Here is a 20,500-nt window from a genome sequence, read left to right as displayed (position 1 = left end):
CAAATTGTTTCATATTTAATTAGAAAACTACCTTTTTCTAAATATAAAGCATCGCCTTTTTACAAATTAATTAATTTTAGTAAAGTCATTTAGTGAGTTAAATACTCTTAAGCATTGATATTGTTGACTTAGTTTCAAGATCCTGACAACTGTAAGCAGTGCCTGAAGTTTAAGGAACCAGGGAAGAGAGTTGTTATGTAAATAGCATAGTCACTATATAATAAGGAGTGAAGAGGAATGCTTCCCTGAAACCCTCAGCTGACAAGATTATATCTTAAAGTGAGAAGTCTGCTCAATTTTTATTCTCTCTGCTTATACATTCATTATTATGGAATGAGCCATCCATTCAGCTATGAAACGTCAATTCCTAATAATTGTGATAATTGAGTTTTCACATAAACCAGTGTCTCCCTGGTGGCTCAGATGGTAAAGAATCTGCCTGCAATGTGGGAGACCTGGGTTTGATCCCAGGGCTGGGAAGATCCCCTGGATGAGAGCATGGCAGCCCACTCCAGTATTCTTGCCTGGAGGACCCACATAGACAGAGGCCCCTGGCGGGCTACAGTCCATGGGGTCACAAAGAGTCGGACACAACTGAGCGACTAAGCACAGCACAGCGTCTCCAAATAGAAAGGCAAACTGATGCACTGAATCTGAGAGAAAACTCCTCAAGCTTTCCAAATTTATTTCCCTGTTTTTGTTTGTGCTTGTTATGATTCAGGAGCCGTTTAAACAAATTGTTTTTGGGTTGTCATCATTTAACTTACTGAGTAACGTGGTCCAAAGCAAGGCCAAATTATTTGGTCAAAAGCAAGGCCAAAATAGAAAGGAAGAAACACAGTGACATCATTGTTACTGTGTATATTCAAGTTGAATTTTTATTGATCACTGGGAGTCAAAACAAGTTCTTAAAAAATAGAAGGGAAACATGTGGAAGAACTTTCTGGACCAGGAAGAGACAGAAACCACTCTCTGTCTACTACTAAATAATGTCAGGTCTTTGATTAATTATTGACCATACTCATCATAAAACCACACCATAAGCTTGTGAAAAATGTATTTCCTAGTCCAGCTTTATCTACTCTAGGAGTAAGTTTTTGTTTTTGGTTAACAAACTTTTCTTCAAGAAAGAGAAAACAGAACTATATGTGATATATGTTTTCAAAACCTTCATCTATCCACTGCATGATCATCTTGCTCAGTTTTTTGAATTTTATTCTTTTGTGAATATTTATTTTTAACAATTTGTCTCATTTTGCCAACAAAGGTCCATATAGTAAAAGCTGTGGTTTTTCCAGTAGTCATATATGGATGTGAGAGTTGGACCATAAAGAAGGCTGAGCACTGAAAAATTGATGCTTTTGAATTATGGTGTTGGAGAAGACTCTTGAGAGTCCCTTGGACTGCAAGGAGATCAAACTAGTCAATCCTAAAGGAAATCAACCCTGAATATTCATTAGAAGGACTGATGCTGAAGCTGAAGCCCCAATACTTTGGCCACCTGATGTGAAGAGCTGACTCACTAGAAGAGACCCTGATGCTGGGAAAACGGAAGGCAAAAGGAAAAGGGGATGACAGAGGATGGATGGTTAGATAGCATCACTGACTCAATGAACATGAATTTAAGCAAACTCTGAGAGAGAACAGAGGAGCCTAGCCTGCTGCAGTCTGTGGCGTCACAAAGAATTGGACACCACTTAGTGACTAAACAACAGAGGCTCAATTTGAGCAAGTTCTCAAATGAGAATATTTTAGGAATGCAATCACAAGCCGGAAAATGAGGAAATTGATGCCATGGAGTGTTTACTCATTCATGAACTTCTAAGTATTGACTGAGCATTTACCATATGCCCAAGCACTGCTGAAGGGGGATATAGTGGCAAACAAGAGGAATAAGTCGTTGGTCTCTAAGTAAAAATGAAGGTGGGGGAGTTTGTCAGTGTGCCACAGCAAGCAACAGAGATAAAAACCTTCTTTCTGGTTATCCACAGCCTGAAGGCCGCATCTTTCTACCCCAAACAGCTAAGGCTATCTATAAAATCACTGCTGGTGACACTGAAGAGTGAAGATGCTCTGAGCAGAGACCTAAGTGCAGCAGACTCTTCCCAGGTAAGACAGGGAAAGACATCACCTCCAGGGTAACCAGCGGTTGTGGCCCATGTTTGCCAGTGCACAATGGAAAAGGGCTGTTTATAGGATGGATCAGCAGCGGTTACTAGGAAGCAATAGAGACATGATTGAGTGAGGTCATCTGTGTGGATCAGAGAGGGCTTCCTTTTAATACCCAAGTCAAGTAACTCAAAATTCCACCCTCCACAGGCACAGAGTCTTTCTCTCACTCCTTGGTGGATCGTCTTCCTCTAGGACTTGAAAATAGGATTGCTTTCACTCACCTGCCTGAGACCTTCCTTTCCACCCTCTCCTGGGCCGTGACCATTGCCCCACTCAGCCCTGGCGGTCTACTCACTGTGCTGTGGATCACAGCCTGCACGCAAGGAGTCCTGCCTCCTGTCTGAATTCCCCAAAGTTCCAGCAACGCAAAGCAAGTGTATTCCTTCATGTGTTTTATGGAGAATATTTAGAAAAAATAGCAGGTTACTTTTCCTAGAGATGTAGCCACCTTTCTCTGCTAAAGGAACTTTCACTGCCCATGCCCCTCCAGGGGTCCAGGAAGCCTGCCATCTTACGGAGGAATCCCTCTTCCTTTCCCTGGTCTCCCATTCCAAAGTTCTCCTTCCTACATGTGCACCTCCAGGCAGCACTGGCACACTGCCAAATTCCTGTTACTTTTTTAGAGTTAATTTATGTCCTAGTAGAGTGGATAAAGTTCCTATTACTTCATTTGGCAGAACAAGAGCGTGATGGGATCCAACTTACATTGGTTTGATTTATGATTTTTCCACTTTATGATGTTGTGAAAGCAATACCTTGAATTCTGAATTTTGATCTTTTCTCAGGCCAGCGAGCAATACCGGGTGCAATCCTCTCCTGTGATCCTGGGCAGTGGCAGCTGCAGCTCCCAGGGACCCACCATCACGAGGGTGAACAACCAGTACCCTTAAAACCATTGTTTTCCATGTTCACTCCAAATGTACATTACAGGAGACATTCAATATTTTACTGCAAAATAGGCTTTGTGTTAGGTAATTATGCCCAACTGTAGGCTAATGCAAGTGTTCTGAGTACGTTTGAAGTAGGCGAAGCTAAGCCATGATGTTCAGTAGGTTTGTTGTTGGTTAGTCACTAAGTTGTGTCTGACTCTTTTGTGATCCTGTGGACTGTAGCCCACTGGGCTCCTCTGTCCATGGGATTTCCCAGGCAAGAATACTGAAGTGGGTTGCCATTTCCTTCTACAGGCAATCTTCCCACTTTCAGTGGGTTAAGTGTATTAAATGCATTTTCAATTGAAGGATTATTTTCAATTTATGATGGATTTCTGAGATGTAACCCCTCAGAAATCAAGGGAGATTGGTAATTCTTACATAAAATATTTCCACTTAGGTCATCCCAGGAGCTGTTACACAAAGCACGTGATCACACTGGGATGTTATCATGATCCATATTTAAGCCATTCAAATAGTAAAGCATGTATCTGTGAAATCTCATTTTAAGAAATACTTCTCATAGGCCATATTTGAAAATCTAGTGCAGACCTTCTGAGACTTAGACCCCATATTTGATAGAATATAAAAGCTAATGCTTGAATAGCATTTGCTTTTGCCAGGTTCTTTGTTTCAAAAGATCCCCAAAAACATACCACATCAACTCTGGGAAGCACACAGAGATTGCTTGAGCATGCCAAAGATCTGGGAAGTTTATAAAACAGTCTAAGTTGTCCCCATAGAGTTAAAGATGAAAAGAAATGAACAAGCTAGAGCATACATCTATACCAGGAGATCATCTAGCTCAGTGAGGGGTGTCTCCTTTCCCCAGGAGAGTCTACTCCCCGAGTGAGCAGACATTTAGGACTATGTGCTGGGGAAAGGGGGGATGCCAAGTGTCTACAGCTGCCCCTCATCTTTAAGAGGAAAAGTTCTTTCCTTTGTTCACAGGGCTTTGTGATATTGTGATTTATAGTAAAAAAAAAAAAAAGCATATTTAGTCTTAGTTTCTGGCACAGAGCTCTTAAAACCTTTGAAAATTCCAGTGTCAACAGCAGTAAAGATAACCTTTGTTATGGACGTGAGGTGACTGGATACTCTAAGGATGGGAGCTGGTTTCCAAGAGACCAGTCTTGTGACTGGAAGGTTGGAACTTTCAGTCTCATCCCCTGAATTCCCAGAGAGAGGAGAGGGGCTGGAGGTTGAGCTGATCAGCAATGGCCAATAATTTAATCAATCCTGTCTGCAATGAAGCCTCCTTAAAAAGATAGTTGGAGTTTGGTGGGCTCTTGGGTCGGGGAAGGCATGGAGGTTTGGGGGCAGTGATGCTGTTGCAGAGAGGACAGGAGCTCCGTGCCTTTTTCCACACTTGCTCTATGTATGTCTTTAGTTTGGCTGTTCCTGAGTTATTTATTATCTATCATCTGGTAGGTAAGATGATTCTCTGGGTTCCATGAGCCCCTCTAACAAATTAATTGAAGCCAATGAGGAGGTTGTTGGAACTTCCCATCTGTAGCCCATCGATCAGAAGTGCAGGTGACGACTTGGATTTGCCATGGACATCTGGAGTGAAGGGCAGCCTTGTAGGACTGAGCCCTCGACCTGGAGCTTCAACACCATTGGCTGGTACAGAGGGTGTCATTTGTAGGACACCCGGTTGGTGTCAAGGAACTGCTAGGTGTGCGGCAAAGACCCACACGTCGGAATTGGGTGTGAAGTCTTAGGCTTCTTTCTGGGCTCTCATTATCAAACTGTGTTCTCAAGAAGATTCTCATCTTCCGCTGAAAATAAGCTGAAAGTTAAGGCTGATTTTTGTCTGGGAGGCAATATAGAATAGTAATTAAAGGCTTTAGCTTCAGAGTCAAAATGTCCAGGTATGAATTTTGGACCTGACAAAATTCTATGACATTAAGGAACTAAAACCCTCCAAACTTTAGTCCTCTCCTCAGAAAATGGTCATGCTAATTGTCTTTACCTCATGGGATGGCTCTGAAGATAAAATGAGATGATGCAGGCAAAGAATTTGGCACAGTGCAGGCTGTAGAGTGAGCATAAATATATATTAGAAATTATGTATAAGGACCTTATCTACCACTCTTTAATTTTCTTCGGAAAATCTGAGTTCTTTATGTTCCACTTTGTTAAGAAAGAGACGATCTGAGTCTGACAAACTGAATTAATGACTTTGAACAGAAAAACTCAAATTGATTTGAACTAAAAGTTTCCAACAGTTGGAATATATTTCAGAATATAGACTTTATAAAGACAAATGGAGATGTTTTAGCTACAGAATTCTGAGTCAGCCCACATTTTTCCTCCCAAACACACATTATTGTCCTCTAATATTTTAAAAAATTCCACAGCCCAAGTTGTCAGCTTGAAGAGATAAAGACCTCTCTCTTAGTCTTTTGTGTTTTTTTTTTTTTACTAAAATGGTTCTAAAGTTAACTCTCATCATTATGAAAGTAGAATTATTAATGGACTCTTGAGGATACACATAAGGAAAAATAAGTCCATGTACATATTTCTCATCTGGCCTCAAAGGGCGATCATTTGGTCACAGCTTGGAGTCAGCCATCAGCTCCACCATGGAAAGAAATGACCTATTTCACTTCGGTATTTCTCACTGAAGATTAAAATATATGAAAGTTTAAAGGTGTCTGGATAGATCTAGGCAAAAAAATCTGAGTAAATATAGAGGTGAACTCTATGAAACTTTATAAAACGATGATAAATGCATTTCAAAGGCAGGCATTTTATTTACAACTTAATAAATTAAAATTCTATAAACATTGTATTGTAGCCTTTGCTATCCCATTTCCAGGAAGCAAATACAATTGTAAAAAAGTCATCTTAGATTGGTATTTCGTGAATGCTTCCCTTTTTTTTTCTTCCCATCTGGATTGAAAAGTAAGGGCAGACTTAAATTCTTCTGGCTGTATCTTTGAAACAACTCCTGGAGCAATGAGATTATAACAATGGAAAATCCTCCATTGATCAGAGACTCCTGTTCCTCTCTCTGCTTCCTCAGCCTGGATTTCTCAGGACCCAGCCAGAGCAGAAAGCTACTTCCTTGGTAGGATAGCTGCCTGCTTGCTAAGTCGCTTCAGTTGTCTGTGTCCAACTCTTTGCAACCCGTCAGTCCTAAGTTTTAAAAAATCTAAAGCTTTTCTTGTTTTTATTTTCAATCTTGTGAAAGTGTTAGTTGCTTAGTCATGATCAACTCTTTGCGACCCCATGGACTGTACCCCACTAGGCTCCTCTGTCTGTAGGATTCTCCAGGGAAGAATACTGGAGTGGGTTGCATGCCCTCCTCCAGGGGATCTTCCTGACCCAGGGATTGAACTCACCTCTCTTATGTCTCCTGCACTGCAGATGGATTCTTTACTGCTGAGCCACCAGGGAAGCCCGTTGGTAGGGTGAGGGTCTACATATGTGTAGGATGGGACCGCTGCTAAGAGAGGAAGTTACTATTGATTTCCTTGCCAGAAACCAGCACGCTCTGGAGTCACCTTCTACCTTCAAGCATCCTAACCCATTCGGTATCCAAGCCAGGAAATGGCACCGCAAACACTTTGTTTTTGAACTTCACACTTACTCTTCATGATTTAATTGTTTATGCTTCCAAAAGAGTTGAGGGAAATAAACTGACACATCGAAAATAATTAAAAGACAGCATCGCATTACACATTGATGCAGTGTATCGCTAAATACCAGAATAAGTGCTGAATTAGACAGTTGAGTGTGTAAGGAACAATGTGTTTGAGAGAATGCTTGATCTTTGATTTGAGAGAGTTGCCTGGAGATTGGTGAAGGTGAACACAGGTGAAGAGGAGCGTGCACACTGAGAACTCAAAGACTGTGCAGTTTGATGGGGAGGAGGAGCCAGATTGGAGAAAGTATGGATCGACAACCAGACAGAGGCATTTGGGTTTGATAATGCAGAAAATATGAAAAACTCAGATGTTTTTGAGTGGGAAGAGCCTGACAAAGAGCCGAATGGCAGTGTTAACTCTCAGAATCTCAGTTTTCCAATGTGTAAACATTGATGTGTTTGTGCACTCATATATTACAAATATATCATGCAAGGAAAAATGTGTTTGAGGGAGGAAATAAACAAATGTGTTATTGACATTCTTAAGTGAGAATCTCAATCGGCATTAACATTAAAAGCATAAATCCTTCTTTTCAGAGTTTGCTTATAATCCTTCCATCTGCGCGTTAGTCCTGGCAGCAGCAGTGACAGCTCCATCTACAGCGTGAAAACAACGAAGGTAAACAGCCCAGGAGCTGCTGTAACCGAGAATGCAGGTAACATAGACGCTGGCACGACTTGGCTTTTGGTTTAGAATTCTGTTCTTAATTCTGAAGTCCTAAAATGCACAGTCTAAAGAAATAGAAAGGAGCCTACCATCTAGTGGGATTCACTAGGCAGTGTAGGATAACTTCCTATCCACGGAAGCTGTGGCAGATGCTGGCTTCCCAGAGGGGAGGCTGGATAGCACATTCATGGATGCTGAACCGGATTCAGGACTACGCCAAGCAGAGGATTATGAGGCACCAAGTTATGTGCAGGCCAGCAACAAAAGGCACCATTATCACATCGTGAGGTTTGGCTCACCATTATGTCGATGAACGAGGACTCTGGCCCAAAATACAAAAATGGAAGTGATTTTCTAGAATCTTGCTTTATATTCATATTACTGCATCTCTCAGGGTTTCTAAAATGCTCAGTAAATTTTTTATGTACAAATACATTTTAAAAGTTACAATTGGATGGCATCTTATAAAAACATCATGCATACTATGTATATGTTTTTAAATTAATTTCTTATACAGTTGTTAAAACACAAATTTTTGTAGCTTACTTGCTTAATACGCCTGAGATTAAAATGCTTAGAATGCTTTCTGTTTTCCCTGTATTAGAGAGGACAACCAGAATTCGTGTTCTCAAATCAAGGCAAAAATATCTTTGAGACAGTATGATTATTATGTGAGTTTTCCCTTTTATTTTTTTATTTTTATTTTTTTTTGAGTTTTCCCTTTTAGTGCTCCTTTTAAAAGTTGCAGTTCACCTTTAAAAATTAAAGTCCACTGACATGCAGAATGATCATAAAATAGATGTTTCATTGTTAGGGTGGAAAGTTTCTATAACTGGGTTTTAATTAAGTTATTTTAAATGGATATTTCAAAACCTGAGTGGGTGTGTTAATAACGTGCTAATATATGCAGCTGGTAATGTCTTTTCTCCTATTGATTGTGAGTGAATCACGCTTTTATCGAGATTTGCCCCTGTCATTTCTTCCCCCACACCCTCCTTTTTTTCTCTTCCCTGCATAGGCGTTCAGGTGGCAACCTTGAAAATACTCCTAACTAGGAGACAAAGCTGTGAAGCCCCATTCCCAGGCTTCAGATAAAAACTCCCACTGTTTACATCTTTACATATTCTGTCCACATTAAACTTTGGATGTCAGACGGTATAGATGCTTCCAAAGGAAGCTGTGGTGTGTCCTCCAAAGGGCGGGCACAGGAGACATTGCTTTGAACACTGATCCTCTAGCTTTCCTGACTCGCTGGAGGAGAGCAGCGAGCAGGCAGATACAGGGAAGTCTGCATGCTTCTGAAAAGCCAAGTCCGTCAATCGTTTCATCCTGTTTTCATTACTGGGAACTCGGGATTCTAACTCAGGGTAGCACACAGGCTCTCTGGAGCATAGCTGGAGATGAGATTTGGATGAACTAAGAAGACTGCCCTCTCGCAAGAGTGCCCCATGGCTGGCCCACACAGCCCACCTTCTGACTCCAAAGTATGTTTGGAGTAACAGGCTCATGTAACAGGCTGCAGTTCCTCTAACAGGCTCAGCAGACTTCAGTTCTGACACACAGTTGCCATCTGCTTGTCTCTAGGTGCTGTGATGAGCTCCCATCCCAGACGCCCACTGTGGCCCAGCCTCCTTGTTCCCGGTGCCCAGCTCCCATACACATAGCCCTCTCACACTCCAGCCGTCTTCTTGATTTGTCTTCAGCATCATGTGGCTTCTATGTGTTTAAGCTTGAGGCGCCGGAGAGCTTTCAAGGAAAGGTAAGACATCTATGAGTTGGATATATGTCATCATGGATATTTTCTTATACTTTATATAGGGTCAGGAGGACAGGAAGTAGCCATAGTACTCTTTAATCCACTGGCCCAATTTGGGTGGTTCGAGGTAATATCAATATATTCCATTTTCATGCCTAGATGCTACGTTGGCATCAGTATATTTATGATAGAAATATACTGATCTGTAGAAATGAATTAGATGACTACAGCCTCAGAATATAAGGGGAGAAAAGTGTTATTTTGGATTTAAGTTGCAAACATTAGACTATCATGTGTAGTTTCAGTAGAACATTGTACTATACTAGTTGGTTTGCTAAAGTGGCACCAGGAGCTAATGGTAGAGGCATGTGGAGCTAATCAGATTCACATCCTTGCTCTGTTACTTTTACGACGTGTGTGCAGTTTGGACAAGTTCCTGAGCTTCTCCAAGCCTCAGTGTCCCTAGATGCGAAATGCTACTGTTGACTGTCTCCTGTGATTGTTGTGAGGATTTGGTGAATTATTATGTGATTAGACAAGACTCAACTTGTTACTGTTGAGTTACTGTTACTGTTACTGTTATTGGATCAGGCAGTAACATTTGAATGGATCCCTGTTTGCCAGAGAACTTTGATTCAATAAAAGGCAAGTGAAACACATGCTCAAAGAAAAGCACATCCACTCCGCCTTCATAACAGATAAGGAGCTGGCAAATATGGCTAATGTACAGATCGAAAATGCAAATTCAACACAATTGTGTTCTACCCAGCTTTCTAGTATCTGAGCGATTTAAACAGTCCCTTCTAAGTTGGCTTCCTTGTTAAACATCTTCTAAATGTTTAACCACTGAAGGGTTTTTTAAAAATATAATTTTATTTATTTACTTACCTATGTTACTTTTGGCTGTGCTGGGTCTTCATTGCTGTGTGGTCTTTTCTCTGGTTGTGGCAAGTGGGGCTACTCTGTAGTTGCAGTGTGCGAGCTGCTCATTGCAGTGGCTTCTCTTGATGCGGCGCATGGGCTCTCAGATGGTTGGGCTTCAGTTTTGCGGCTCCCGGGCTCTAGAGCACAGGCTCAGTAGTTGCAAACAGGCTTAGTTGTCCATGGCATGTGGGATCTGCCCAGATCAGGGATCGAACCCATGTCTCCTACGTTGGCAAGTGGATTCTTTACCTCTGAGCCACCAGGGAAGCCCCTGAAGCTGCTTTTGCAAAATTGGTTTTTGGTCTCTTATCCTCAAACTTCCCATACATACCAAGTCTATAGTACCTGCCACCCTTTTTTGATCTGTAATTGCTGTCCCCGCTTTCTTCTTACATCTTTGCTAAGAGAAGGGTTTGGGAACGAATATCTCCCAAAACTTCAAATATTTCAGAATCCTCAGAAAAATCCCCGTATGATCTGTATTGAAACAGCACTCACTTGGCCCCAGTGCAGAACCCATCATGGACAAAGGAATTGGAAAGTGTATTTAAGGTGGGCCAGAGTTCAGCTGTAAGAAACCACACGTAAGCAACCGCTGCAAAATGAGATGAAGTCCCTGATATTTAGCTACAGATGTAGGCGTGGTTCTCACCAGGTGGGGTCTTGCTTGGACAGAGTATCTCAGTTTCCTGGTGTTTCACAGCTTTTTTAATATCCATTCAGGAGAGACATGCCAAAAATTTACACAGACATGGGCAGATGTCAGTGCCCCTCTGGATTCTTAATGGAAACCAACAATCAACAAGGCTACACATTCAGTTAGGAGAAGAGCCAAGAGCTGCTAGCGTGTCACTGCTCATCTGTATCTCTAACCACAGAGCAGCTCCGTCTCCACCCCCCAGCCTTTGTGACTTACCCTGCTATCGTGCTGGCAATTTGATTCTGAATTTTGTCGACCGAAATCCAGTTACCCACAAAATGCTACATTCATCCAAAAAGAAAATAACAGTAGGTGATCTTTTTACTCCAAATATGAGCCTTATATGAGAGTAACTTGATAACATAAAAAAATATGTAAACATATATATGTATACAAATATGATGTTTATGGCTGTATGCATTGGTCTTTATTAGCTGCTGCAATAAAATTCCATGGACTGGGTGGGCTAAACAACAGAAATTTATCTTCTCATACTTCTAGAGGCTATAAGTTCCTGATCAAAGTCCCACAGGGTCAGAAGAGCCGTCTTGCTGGCCTGTACAACTGTGGCCTAACATGACCTGTCCTTGGTGAATGGAGAGAGAGAAAGAGTGAGAGAGACTCTTCTTATAAAGCCACCAATCCTATCAGATTAGGGCCACACATTCATGGTCTCATTTAACCTGTGTGTGCGTACATGCTCAGTTGCTCAGTTGTGTCCGACTCTTTGCAACCCCATCGCCTATAGCCCACCAGACTCCTTTGTTTACGGGATTGTCCAGGCGAGAATACTGGAGTGGGTTGCCATTTCCTCCTCCAAGAGATCCTCCCAACTCGAAGGATCGAACCCATGTCTCCTGAGGCTCCTGCATTGGCAGGTGGATTCTTCACCACTGAGGAGCCCCTAATAACCCCCTGAAACTCAGTGTCCAAATACAGTCACATCAGAGGTTAAGGCTGGGCTTAATTATAGAAATTGGGGGAGGGTGGTGGTGAACAGTTCAGTCCATACTATGTAACCACTATAGTAAACCACTGTTATACAGATTTATTCAGAAAAGTAACATAATCTTTTATAATTAATTGTCAGGTCATCTAACATCAAAGGTCTACTCTGTAGACCTTACCAAACGCCATGTCTTTCCTTTCTGGGCCTATCTCAGTAACAGGATAGCTTTTCTCATCACGTTTTCTCCTGGTAAGTTCAGTCAACACACACAGCATTATTCCAGTACTTGGTACATGAAATCAACAAGCCCTCTTTTCCCATGCCAGCCGGTTTCCTACCTCATACATGCCAGTTCTAGTTTATGAGATCTGAACTTGTAGTGCTTTTATTCTTCAGATTTCTCCAGTACCTAAATTTCATGCTAAGATTCCTAAAGTTGTTTATCCTCCCAGCCTTCTGAGATCTGGAAGCTGTACCCAAGTGCCAGCCCCTCACGCTCGTAAGTGTTTGCATTTCATGTCTGAAACTCAAGTTTCACACTGCTCTGAAGGCTCACTGATTCGTCAAAGGAAAGGAGAACTTACTCACTTGTGATCATCATATTTAACTCTGTCTCCATGAGATTTTTCAGTTTCCAACCAGTTTATCACTTCCAGTTTTCCTCTCTCACCAGTTTTCTGAGTAACCCCTGTCCTGCCACGGCAATTAGCACATGCACCCCTGGCCACCACACCTCCAGGCACATGTACACCTTCTTTCTCAGGGTATGTTCTCCCATTACTGCCAAGTAGAAACCTCTTTTCAAAAGAAAGAGCTTGCCTCTCATTGGCCCCTTAGCCTCCTACTCAAATATATACCCAGGAATTTTCATGGAACTCAAAAAAGCCTTTGGATCAAAGTTTAATGTGTTTCCTAGTTGGCCGGCAATACAGCTTGGGATTTTCTTTTTTTTAATTAATTTTTTATTGAAGTATATCTGATTTGTAGTATTGTGTTAATTTCTGCTATAAAGCAAAGTGACTCAGTTATACACATATGTACATTCTTTTTTATATTCTTTTTCATTATGGTTTATTCCAGGAGATTGTATATAGTTACCTGTTCTATACAGTAGGACTAGCTGTTTATCCATTCTAAATGTAATAGTTTGTATCTAACTCCCAGCCTGGGGTTTTCTTAAAGATTTTTATGAAAAGTCACTGCAACTACCTTGACAGTCCTTGCAGGCCCAGACTGATAATAGAACACTCAAGTTAGATTACGATGTAGGTTTTATGTGTCTTGGAAGTCTAAATCTAGAAACCAATTTAGATGGCTTTGAATTATTTGGGGAATAGTTTTAAAAACTTAAATGGTTTCTCAGTCACATCGAAGAGAGTATAAAAACTTCTTATTTATTATTAATCTCCAGGCCATTGTGACTTGATTTAATGCCTTTCCCTTCCCGAACTTTGGTCACCTGACCACGCCCCTAGCTATAGCTGAAGGGACCCATGAGAGGTGCTTGATCTACACTGGCCCGTGACACCATTTTGTTTTAGAAAAGTAGAATTGAGACAGGCCAGTCACTCTACAGGCCTCTTGAGCTCAAGGCATGTAAAACTAAGATCTGCAGGGTCCTCTTCTGCCATGCAGAGAAGGCAATGGCACCCCACTCCAGTACTTTTGCCTGGCAAATCCCATGGACTGAGGAGCCTGGTAGGCTGCAGTCCATTGGGTCGCTAAGAGTCAGACACAACTGAGCGACTTCACTTTCACTTTTCACTTTCATGCATTGGAGAAGGAAATGGCAACCCACTCCAGTGTTCTTGCCTGGAGAATCCCAGGGACAGCAGAGCCTGGTGGGCTGCCGTCTATGGGGTTGCACAGAGTCGGACACGACTGAAGCAACTTAGCAGCTTCTGCCATGAAGAGAAAAATGATGGAAGCTGATGGGCAGAGAGAAACAGAGGAAGGACCCAGGCAGCCCCAGAGGGAGACGGAGGATGACTGAGAGCTGAACTTGGTTTCCAAGGGAATTGCCAGCTGCTCTTTCCCGTGGTTTCTGAGGCCCAGCTGCTAGTTCTTCATCTGAGTTCCATGACCTTCCCTTATATAGTGAGTTGAATGGTGTTATGGTCTGAATGTTCATGTCTGCCCCCCCTAAACTTATGTGTTGAAAGCTTAATCTCCAATGTGATCGTATTTGGGGGAGGGTGGGGGGATAATTAAGTCATGAGGCTGGAGCCTCATGAATGGGATTGGTGCCCTTATAAGCAGGGACATTACAGCGCTTGCCTCGTGTCTTCGCTCCTCACCATGTGTGGACACGGCAGGAAGAGGCTGTCAGCAAACCAGGAAGCAGTCCTGGATCTGCTGACACCTTGACTTTGGGCTTCCCAGCCTCTAGAACTGTGAGAGAGAAATGTGCGTTGTTTAAGCCACCCAGTCTATTGGAATTTGTTATATCAGCCCAAACCAAAGTATATGGTAACCTCCCAAGAGACATGTCAACCTAAAACCTCAGAATTGAACCTGTGTGTAATAAGGGTCTATGTAGATATAAGTCAAGATCTTGAGACGAAATCATTTCTAGACTAGGGTGGGGCTTAAATTCAGTGAGGGATGTCCTTTTAAGAGACTGAAAAGGAGAAGACAGGGACATAGAGGAGATGATGATGTAAAAGCAGTGATGAAGGATGGAGACACAGCTTGGAATGATGCTTAGGCAAGCCAAGGAATGGGCAGGACGGCTGGGCAGCCACGGGAGGCTACATGAGAGCTGGGTGAGGATTCTCCCCGAGAGTCTTCAGGGCCAGTGGTCCTGCCCCTGCCTCATCCTGGACTTCCAGACTCCAGAACCACGAGAGAATAAATTTCTATTGTTTTAGGTCAACTGGTTTGTGGCAATTTGTTGCAGCAGCCTTAGGAAACGGACACACCTCTTAAATCTTTTACTTCGTTCTATTTAAACTAACAGGGACAATGTTTAGCTTTAGTAATAAACAAAAGTTATTTCACTAAGACAGAGGTTTATTTATAAATAACAATTCCTTGACAAACACAATTTAAAATTATACTTATTGTACGACAGCAAAATATTATTTTAAATAATGTTAACATATTTAACAAACTGCCCTGCAGTCTGTGCTGTACTTAGTCGCTCAGTCATGTCCAGCTCTTTGTGACCCCATGGACTGTTCCCCCAGGTTCTTCTGTCCATGGGGATTCTCCGGACAAGAATACTGGAGTGGGCTGCCATGCCTTTCTCCAGGGAATCTTCCCAACCCAGCGATCGAACCCAGGTCTCCCACAGAGCAGGCAGATTCTTCACCATCTGAGCCACCAGGGAAGCCCAAGAATATGGAAGTGGGTAGCTTATCCCTTCTCCAGGGGATCTTTCCAACCCAGGAATTGAACCAGGGTTTCCTGCATTGCAGATGGATTCTTTACTTGTTAGATTATGTTAGATTATGATGTAGGTTTTATGTGTCTGGGAAGTCTAAATCTAGAAACCATTTTAGATGGCTTTGAGTTATTTTGGGAATAGTTTTAAAAACTTGAGTGGTTTCTCAGTCACATTGAAGAGAGTATAAAAACAGCTGTAGTCCATGGGGGTCTCAAAGAGTCAGACACAACTTAATGACTGAACATCAACAGTCTAACAAACTACTGAATCAAAACAAGGAGATAGTGTATAGCGAGGACAATGACTACCCTGTAGTCGCTGTTTGGTCGCTGTTTGTTCACTTGACATGGGCTCAACATCCAATGTAAATATTTTCCCTGCTGTTCTAAGATGGGACGATCCGGGCATGCATTTAATTTTTCAGTTTGTTTTCTAATTATTCATGGAAATGATAATGCCTTTTTCATTAGTTACTGGTCACAGTGAAGTACAGATCTGCAGAGCACTAAACTGCAAACAACAAAAAACCATCTAATGGGAAAAGGGGGAAAAGAGCCATTAGATTCCAAGGACTCTAGACCAGATTCACCACCCTCAGCCTCTTTCACAAATCGACAGGACTGTTCTCTTCAGCTATGGCCCATTAATTAGCTGGTCCTCTAGTATTTGGGGCCGTAGTAAGAGATTCCATCTTCCCACACGGAGACATGCAAACCTACAAAGACCTAGAAAATAGACCAGACACTGGAACAGGACATGATTTAGTGAAACTCACTGAGTTTAAAGAAAAAGTGTAAGGCCCAGAGAGGTGTTGTGAATTCCCTGTAGTTGCACAATCCAGTTAATGCATTCTGACTGCTACTAAGTGCAGGACAAGGAGGCTGCAAGACTGGGCTGCTTAGAAATGCACACGACTACCAAGCTAAAGAAGAAAAAAAATCAAAACGAGCAAATACAAAACACTACAAGATTTTTAAATGCTATTTTGTGGTCACTGGAGGAAACTGAATTCTGCCTTCAATTCCATCCCTCTGTCCCTGAAGTGAATAAGAAAGAGAAGTTCATGTTTCTTTTGAAAGCTATGTTGTCTGTTCAATAAAGTCTGAATAGTAAGAAAATTAGGTTCTGCCCTGCCCTTGTCTGTATTTCTCAGCTTGTCACACATCTGCAAGTAAATTAATCCAAGAGAAAAGAAAATGGTGTTTATTTAAAGTTCAAGGCATTTCTTAAACATAAGCATTTAGTCCAATGGGTCACTGATTTCATTTTCAGAGTACTGATAACAAAATCCATATATTTAAACATTAAGAAAATAATAATAAGGAAAACCTTTTTACTTGTTTTGCTTCTTCTCCATGGCATTTCTTGAGGGTTTAGGCATTTGGCCCCTAATTTTATTTTTCACTTCACTGCTCTGACAGCTGAGCTGCAAAGGTTGGCATTCAAAAAAAAAAAAAAATCAGTATGAGTGGTTGAAATGTATTATTTCCTTGGTTTGAGAAGGCTTGGGATGTCTGGAGACTTACTTCCCAGCCATCTTTGTTGGTCACACAGCTTTTTGATGAAAGATGAATTGGAAAGAAAAGAAGGAATGTAATGATCCAGTGGCATGGAGATGTGCTGGATAGCTTAGTATGTACCTGAGTCCCCGTCCTCTTCTCTGCACCAGGACGAGAATGTCAACTGAAGCTCCTGGTTTCGTATTCTTGTCATTACTCAGACAAGAAAGCAGTGTTTTGTTCTCTGTAATCTTTATCATCATTTACTTCTAATCGCCTCTCAATCCTGACAGTTCCACCTTCAGATTTACCAATCAGATCATCATCCTTATCAGACAGGGCTTGTCTTAGGCTTCCCAACTGTGTGTTGTCACCTCGGCAGTCTTGCTTCTTAAATCAATCCTCATCTGGGTTCCAGCCCTTTGGTAAACAACCTTCAGGTAAGATTTTAGATTACAAGGAAATCAGAGGCTCCATTGCTGCCTTACTTTAGCTTTATCTAAGATGCTGGCTATTATTTCTCACAGGGAAACAGTAACTTGCCCAGAAATCACTCACTTCATGGAATAAGAGTAGTGAATCGTCTCAGAATCTTTAGTTACACTGTCTGGGAACCAGAGACAAGACTCCGCTGCCCTTCAAGCTCCGACAGAAACCATCCAGAGCCATTTTCTTAACCAGATTTGAAAACAAACAAGCAGGCAATGCCCAGAAGTGCCTACATTTGCTGAGTTTATAAATTGTGAATGAGTTGCGAATGTTTTGCATTGTCGTGAAAGAGGAAAATCTAAATTTTAAATGTCTGCTCCTCAAAAATAAACACTAGAAAGGATAATCAAGAGAAAATAAAATGAGAACAAGTGGAAATCTTTTTTCCTTTTTCTTTTTACCGGGTTTAATGCGGGACTGCAGTGGGCTGTGTGGGCTGGAGGGGGACAGAGTGGGTCATAGAGCAAAGGCAGAGGTGAGGGTTGTTCGTTGTGCAAGCTGTTCCTGCAGTTGTTCCATGCTGTGGCCCCAGCTTTAGGATAGTAGGCAGGCCAGGGACAGGCCCCTCATCACCGTAAGCTTGCCTGGATGGCATTCGTTGTCATTTAATGCAAAAGTCTGGGAGAACACCCTCAAGACTAGGAAGGACCCACCCTCCTATTGAATTGAGGGCTAGAGACTGTCCATGTATTTTTTTCCCAGTCTCTCAAGTGTGTTCTGCTTGGAATTGGGTTCGCCCAATGTTTAATGCCCCCTTGCCCTTTGAATATAAGAACAAACATATGTTATTTATCTCTCTTCTCCAGTCTTGTATATTCCAACCTTTCCGGGTTATTGCCATTATTTATGACTCTACTAAAATGTTAAAACTGGCTTCAGAAATGTCAAACAGAATAATGGGAATGGAGAAATCAGAGACAGAAGTCAGCTATAACCAGTCCCATCGCTCCTGCTTCTACACGGCAAGTGTGACTTATTTTCTTATTCAGAGTGCTTTTGTGGCAAAGTAAACCTTCCATTCGTTAAAATGCAAAGATATGCACTCACACATGTGCACCAAAATGTCCACAGAGGTAAAAAGAGAGTTTGCCAAGATGTCAGTTTACTGAATTAAGTCTATGTTTAGTACTGTGTCAATTTTATATTAAAGGGCTTGCATGCTCTTTTTGGAGACAATATTCAGTACAGTCCTAGGTAAGCTCATTTTGATAGACTGTATTTCAATAAGAAGGGAAAGATGGAAATGGAAAAGAAAACAAAACTGAAAATTATTCAAAATGGAAAGAATGGAATAATTTTTACAAAGCAGTAAATACTGGTAGGTAAGGATGACAAGTCAAACATAATTGCCAAATTTCTGTGATCATTGTAAGTTAAAAAAGTAGCTACAAAGAAGTAGGGAAATGGGGACCCCCCCATGTCTAGTTGTGAACCTTTTTCTAACTAATCATATAACAATAGGCCTTTGTGTTACCTCCATTTCATCTGTGAGAAAGAGAATTTGAATGGACGATCTCTAAAGTCTTTCATCGGAAAAGCCCCTGATGCTGGGAAAGATTGAAGGCAGAAGGAGAAGGGGACAGCAGAGGATGAGATGGCTGGATGGCATCACTGACTCGATGGACATGAGTTTGAGCAAGCTTCAGGAGCTGGTGATGGACAGGGAGGCCTGGCGTGCTGCAGTCCATGGGGTTGCAAAGAGTCGGACATGACTGAGCAACTGAACTGTATTGAAAGTCTTCTAACACTCGATTTTTATACTTTTAACTCATATACAAATTCGGATTGAGAAAAATCAGAAAAGGTTCATTTAAAAATGCATGATTGTGAAAAATTCACCTATTAATTTTAATAATTGGCATTTTCTTTTAAAAATATTATCATGTTTATAAGTGATAACCTATTTCTAATTTATTGGTTTATTTTTATATCTAATCTCATTTGGAATATCATCAGAAATCCACAGGGTAGATAGCACTAAGCTGACTTGTAAGTGTAAACACTGAGACATGGAAAAGTTAAGAGTAAAAAGTATAATGTATAAAATATAATCCTGAGTTTTCTGAGTCCTTGCTTATTCTTTTAAGCCAAGCTACTGCTCCAGAAGTACAAAAGGCATAAATAACTTTTTAGAGAACTATTGAATACATCCCTAAAATACTGAGATTAATTTCCATAAATTCGAGGCAGATAGCAGAAAACAGAAAAGAAACTGAGCTCCGAGAGGCTCACAGTCTCACGCGTACGAATCTCTCCAGCACGCAGAGGCGAGAGTGAGAGCCGACTGGTATTCGTGTCGGTTATGAATGTGTGCTGTCTTAGCTTGGTTCCCTGGAAACAGACTCTAAATTGGAGATTTGTGTGCTTGAGATTTATTGGGGATTGGTCCTGGGAATTACACATGAGGGGAGTAAAAGAGCAGGATTGAGCACAGGGCAAGGCTGAACCATGATGCGGTTGCAGCACGGACCTCAAGTTGATCCTCTGGGAGTTCTTGAAAGGAGATTCCTACAGAGCTGTCCCTTACTGAGGCAAGGGGAACAGTCCTGTATATTCCCTCTTTGATCAGCACTGGACTTCCCTTGAGGTGGAGACATAACATTGAACCAAGTGATTCCCTTCGGCCAAGGGTGGTTTTCACATAAGGACTCAGCTATGAAATGTCAGTACCCAGTAGTCCGAGCAGCGAAGGTATTCAGTTCTCTCCATCCTGAAGGGAGGATCAGATCAGATCAGATCAGATCAGTCGCTGAGTCATGTCCGACTCTTTGCGACCCCATGAATCGCAGCTCGCCAGGCCTCCCTGTCCATCACCAACTCCCGGAGTTCACGCAGACTCATGTACATCGAGTCAGTGATGCCATCCAGCCATCTCATCCTCTGTCGTCCCCTTCTCCTCCTGCCCCCAATCCCTCCCAGCATCAGAGTCTTTTCCAATGAGTCAACTCTTTGCATGAGGTGGCCAAAGTACTGGAGTTTCAGCTTCAGCATCATTCCTTCCAAAGAAATCCCAGGGCTGATCTCCTTTAGAATGGACTGGTTGGATCTCCTTGCAGTCCAAGGGACTCTCAAGAGTCTTCTCCAACACCACAGTTGAAAAGCATCAATTTTTCAGCGCTCAGCCTTCTTCACAGTCCAACTCTCACATCCATACATGACCACAGGAAAAACCATAGCCTTGACTAGACGAACCTTCGTTGGCAAAGTAATGTCTCTGCTTTTGAATATGCTATCTAGGTTGGTCATAACTTTCCTTCCAAGGAGTAAGCATCTTTTAATTTCATGGCTGCAGTCACCATCTGCAGTGATTTTGGAGCCCAGAAAAATAAAGTCTGACACTGTTTCCCCATCTATTTTCCATGAAGTGATGGG

At 41.9% G+C, this 20,500-nt stretch overlaps 1 long non-coding RNA gene across 2 annotated transcripts in view; it reads left to right on the top strand.

Annotated features, from left to right (window-relative positions):
* Nucleotides 1-20,500, top strand: part of LOC104985566 — a 215,038-nt gene that overhangs the window by 179,085 nt on the left and 15,453 nt on the right. Inside the window, exons 1-3 of one of the 2 annotated variants that reach the window (XR_824923.1) lie at nt 1,981-2,109; nt 7,294-7,412; nt 9,008-9,182. This is a non-coding gene — a long non-coding RNA (uncharacterized LOC104985566). Of the gene's footprint in view, nt 1-1,980; nt 2,110-7,293; nt 7,413-9,007; nt 9,183-20,500 lie in introns of those variants that run through there. The other variant, XR_824922.1, reaches the window with a different exon arrangement.

The sequence above is a fragment of the Bison bison genome, unplaced genomic scaffold, assembly GCF_000754665.1.
Source record: "Bison bison bison isolate TAMUID 2011002044 unplaced genomic scaffold, Bison_UMD1.0 scf7180017864050, whole genome shotgun sequence".
NCBI classification, from domain to species: Eukaryota; Metazoa; Chordata; class Mammalia; order Artiodactyla; family Bovidae; genus Bison; species Bison bison.
Note: the sequence above shows the minus strand (reverse complement) of the source record. Positions and strands in the feature narration are given on the sequence as shown.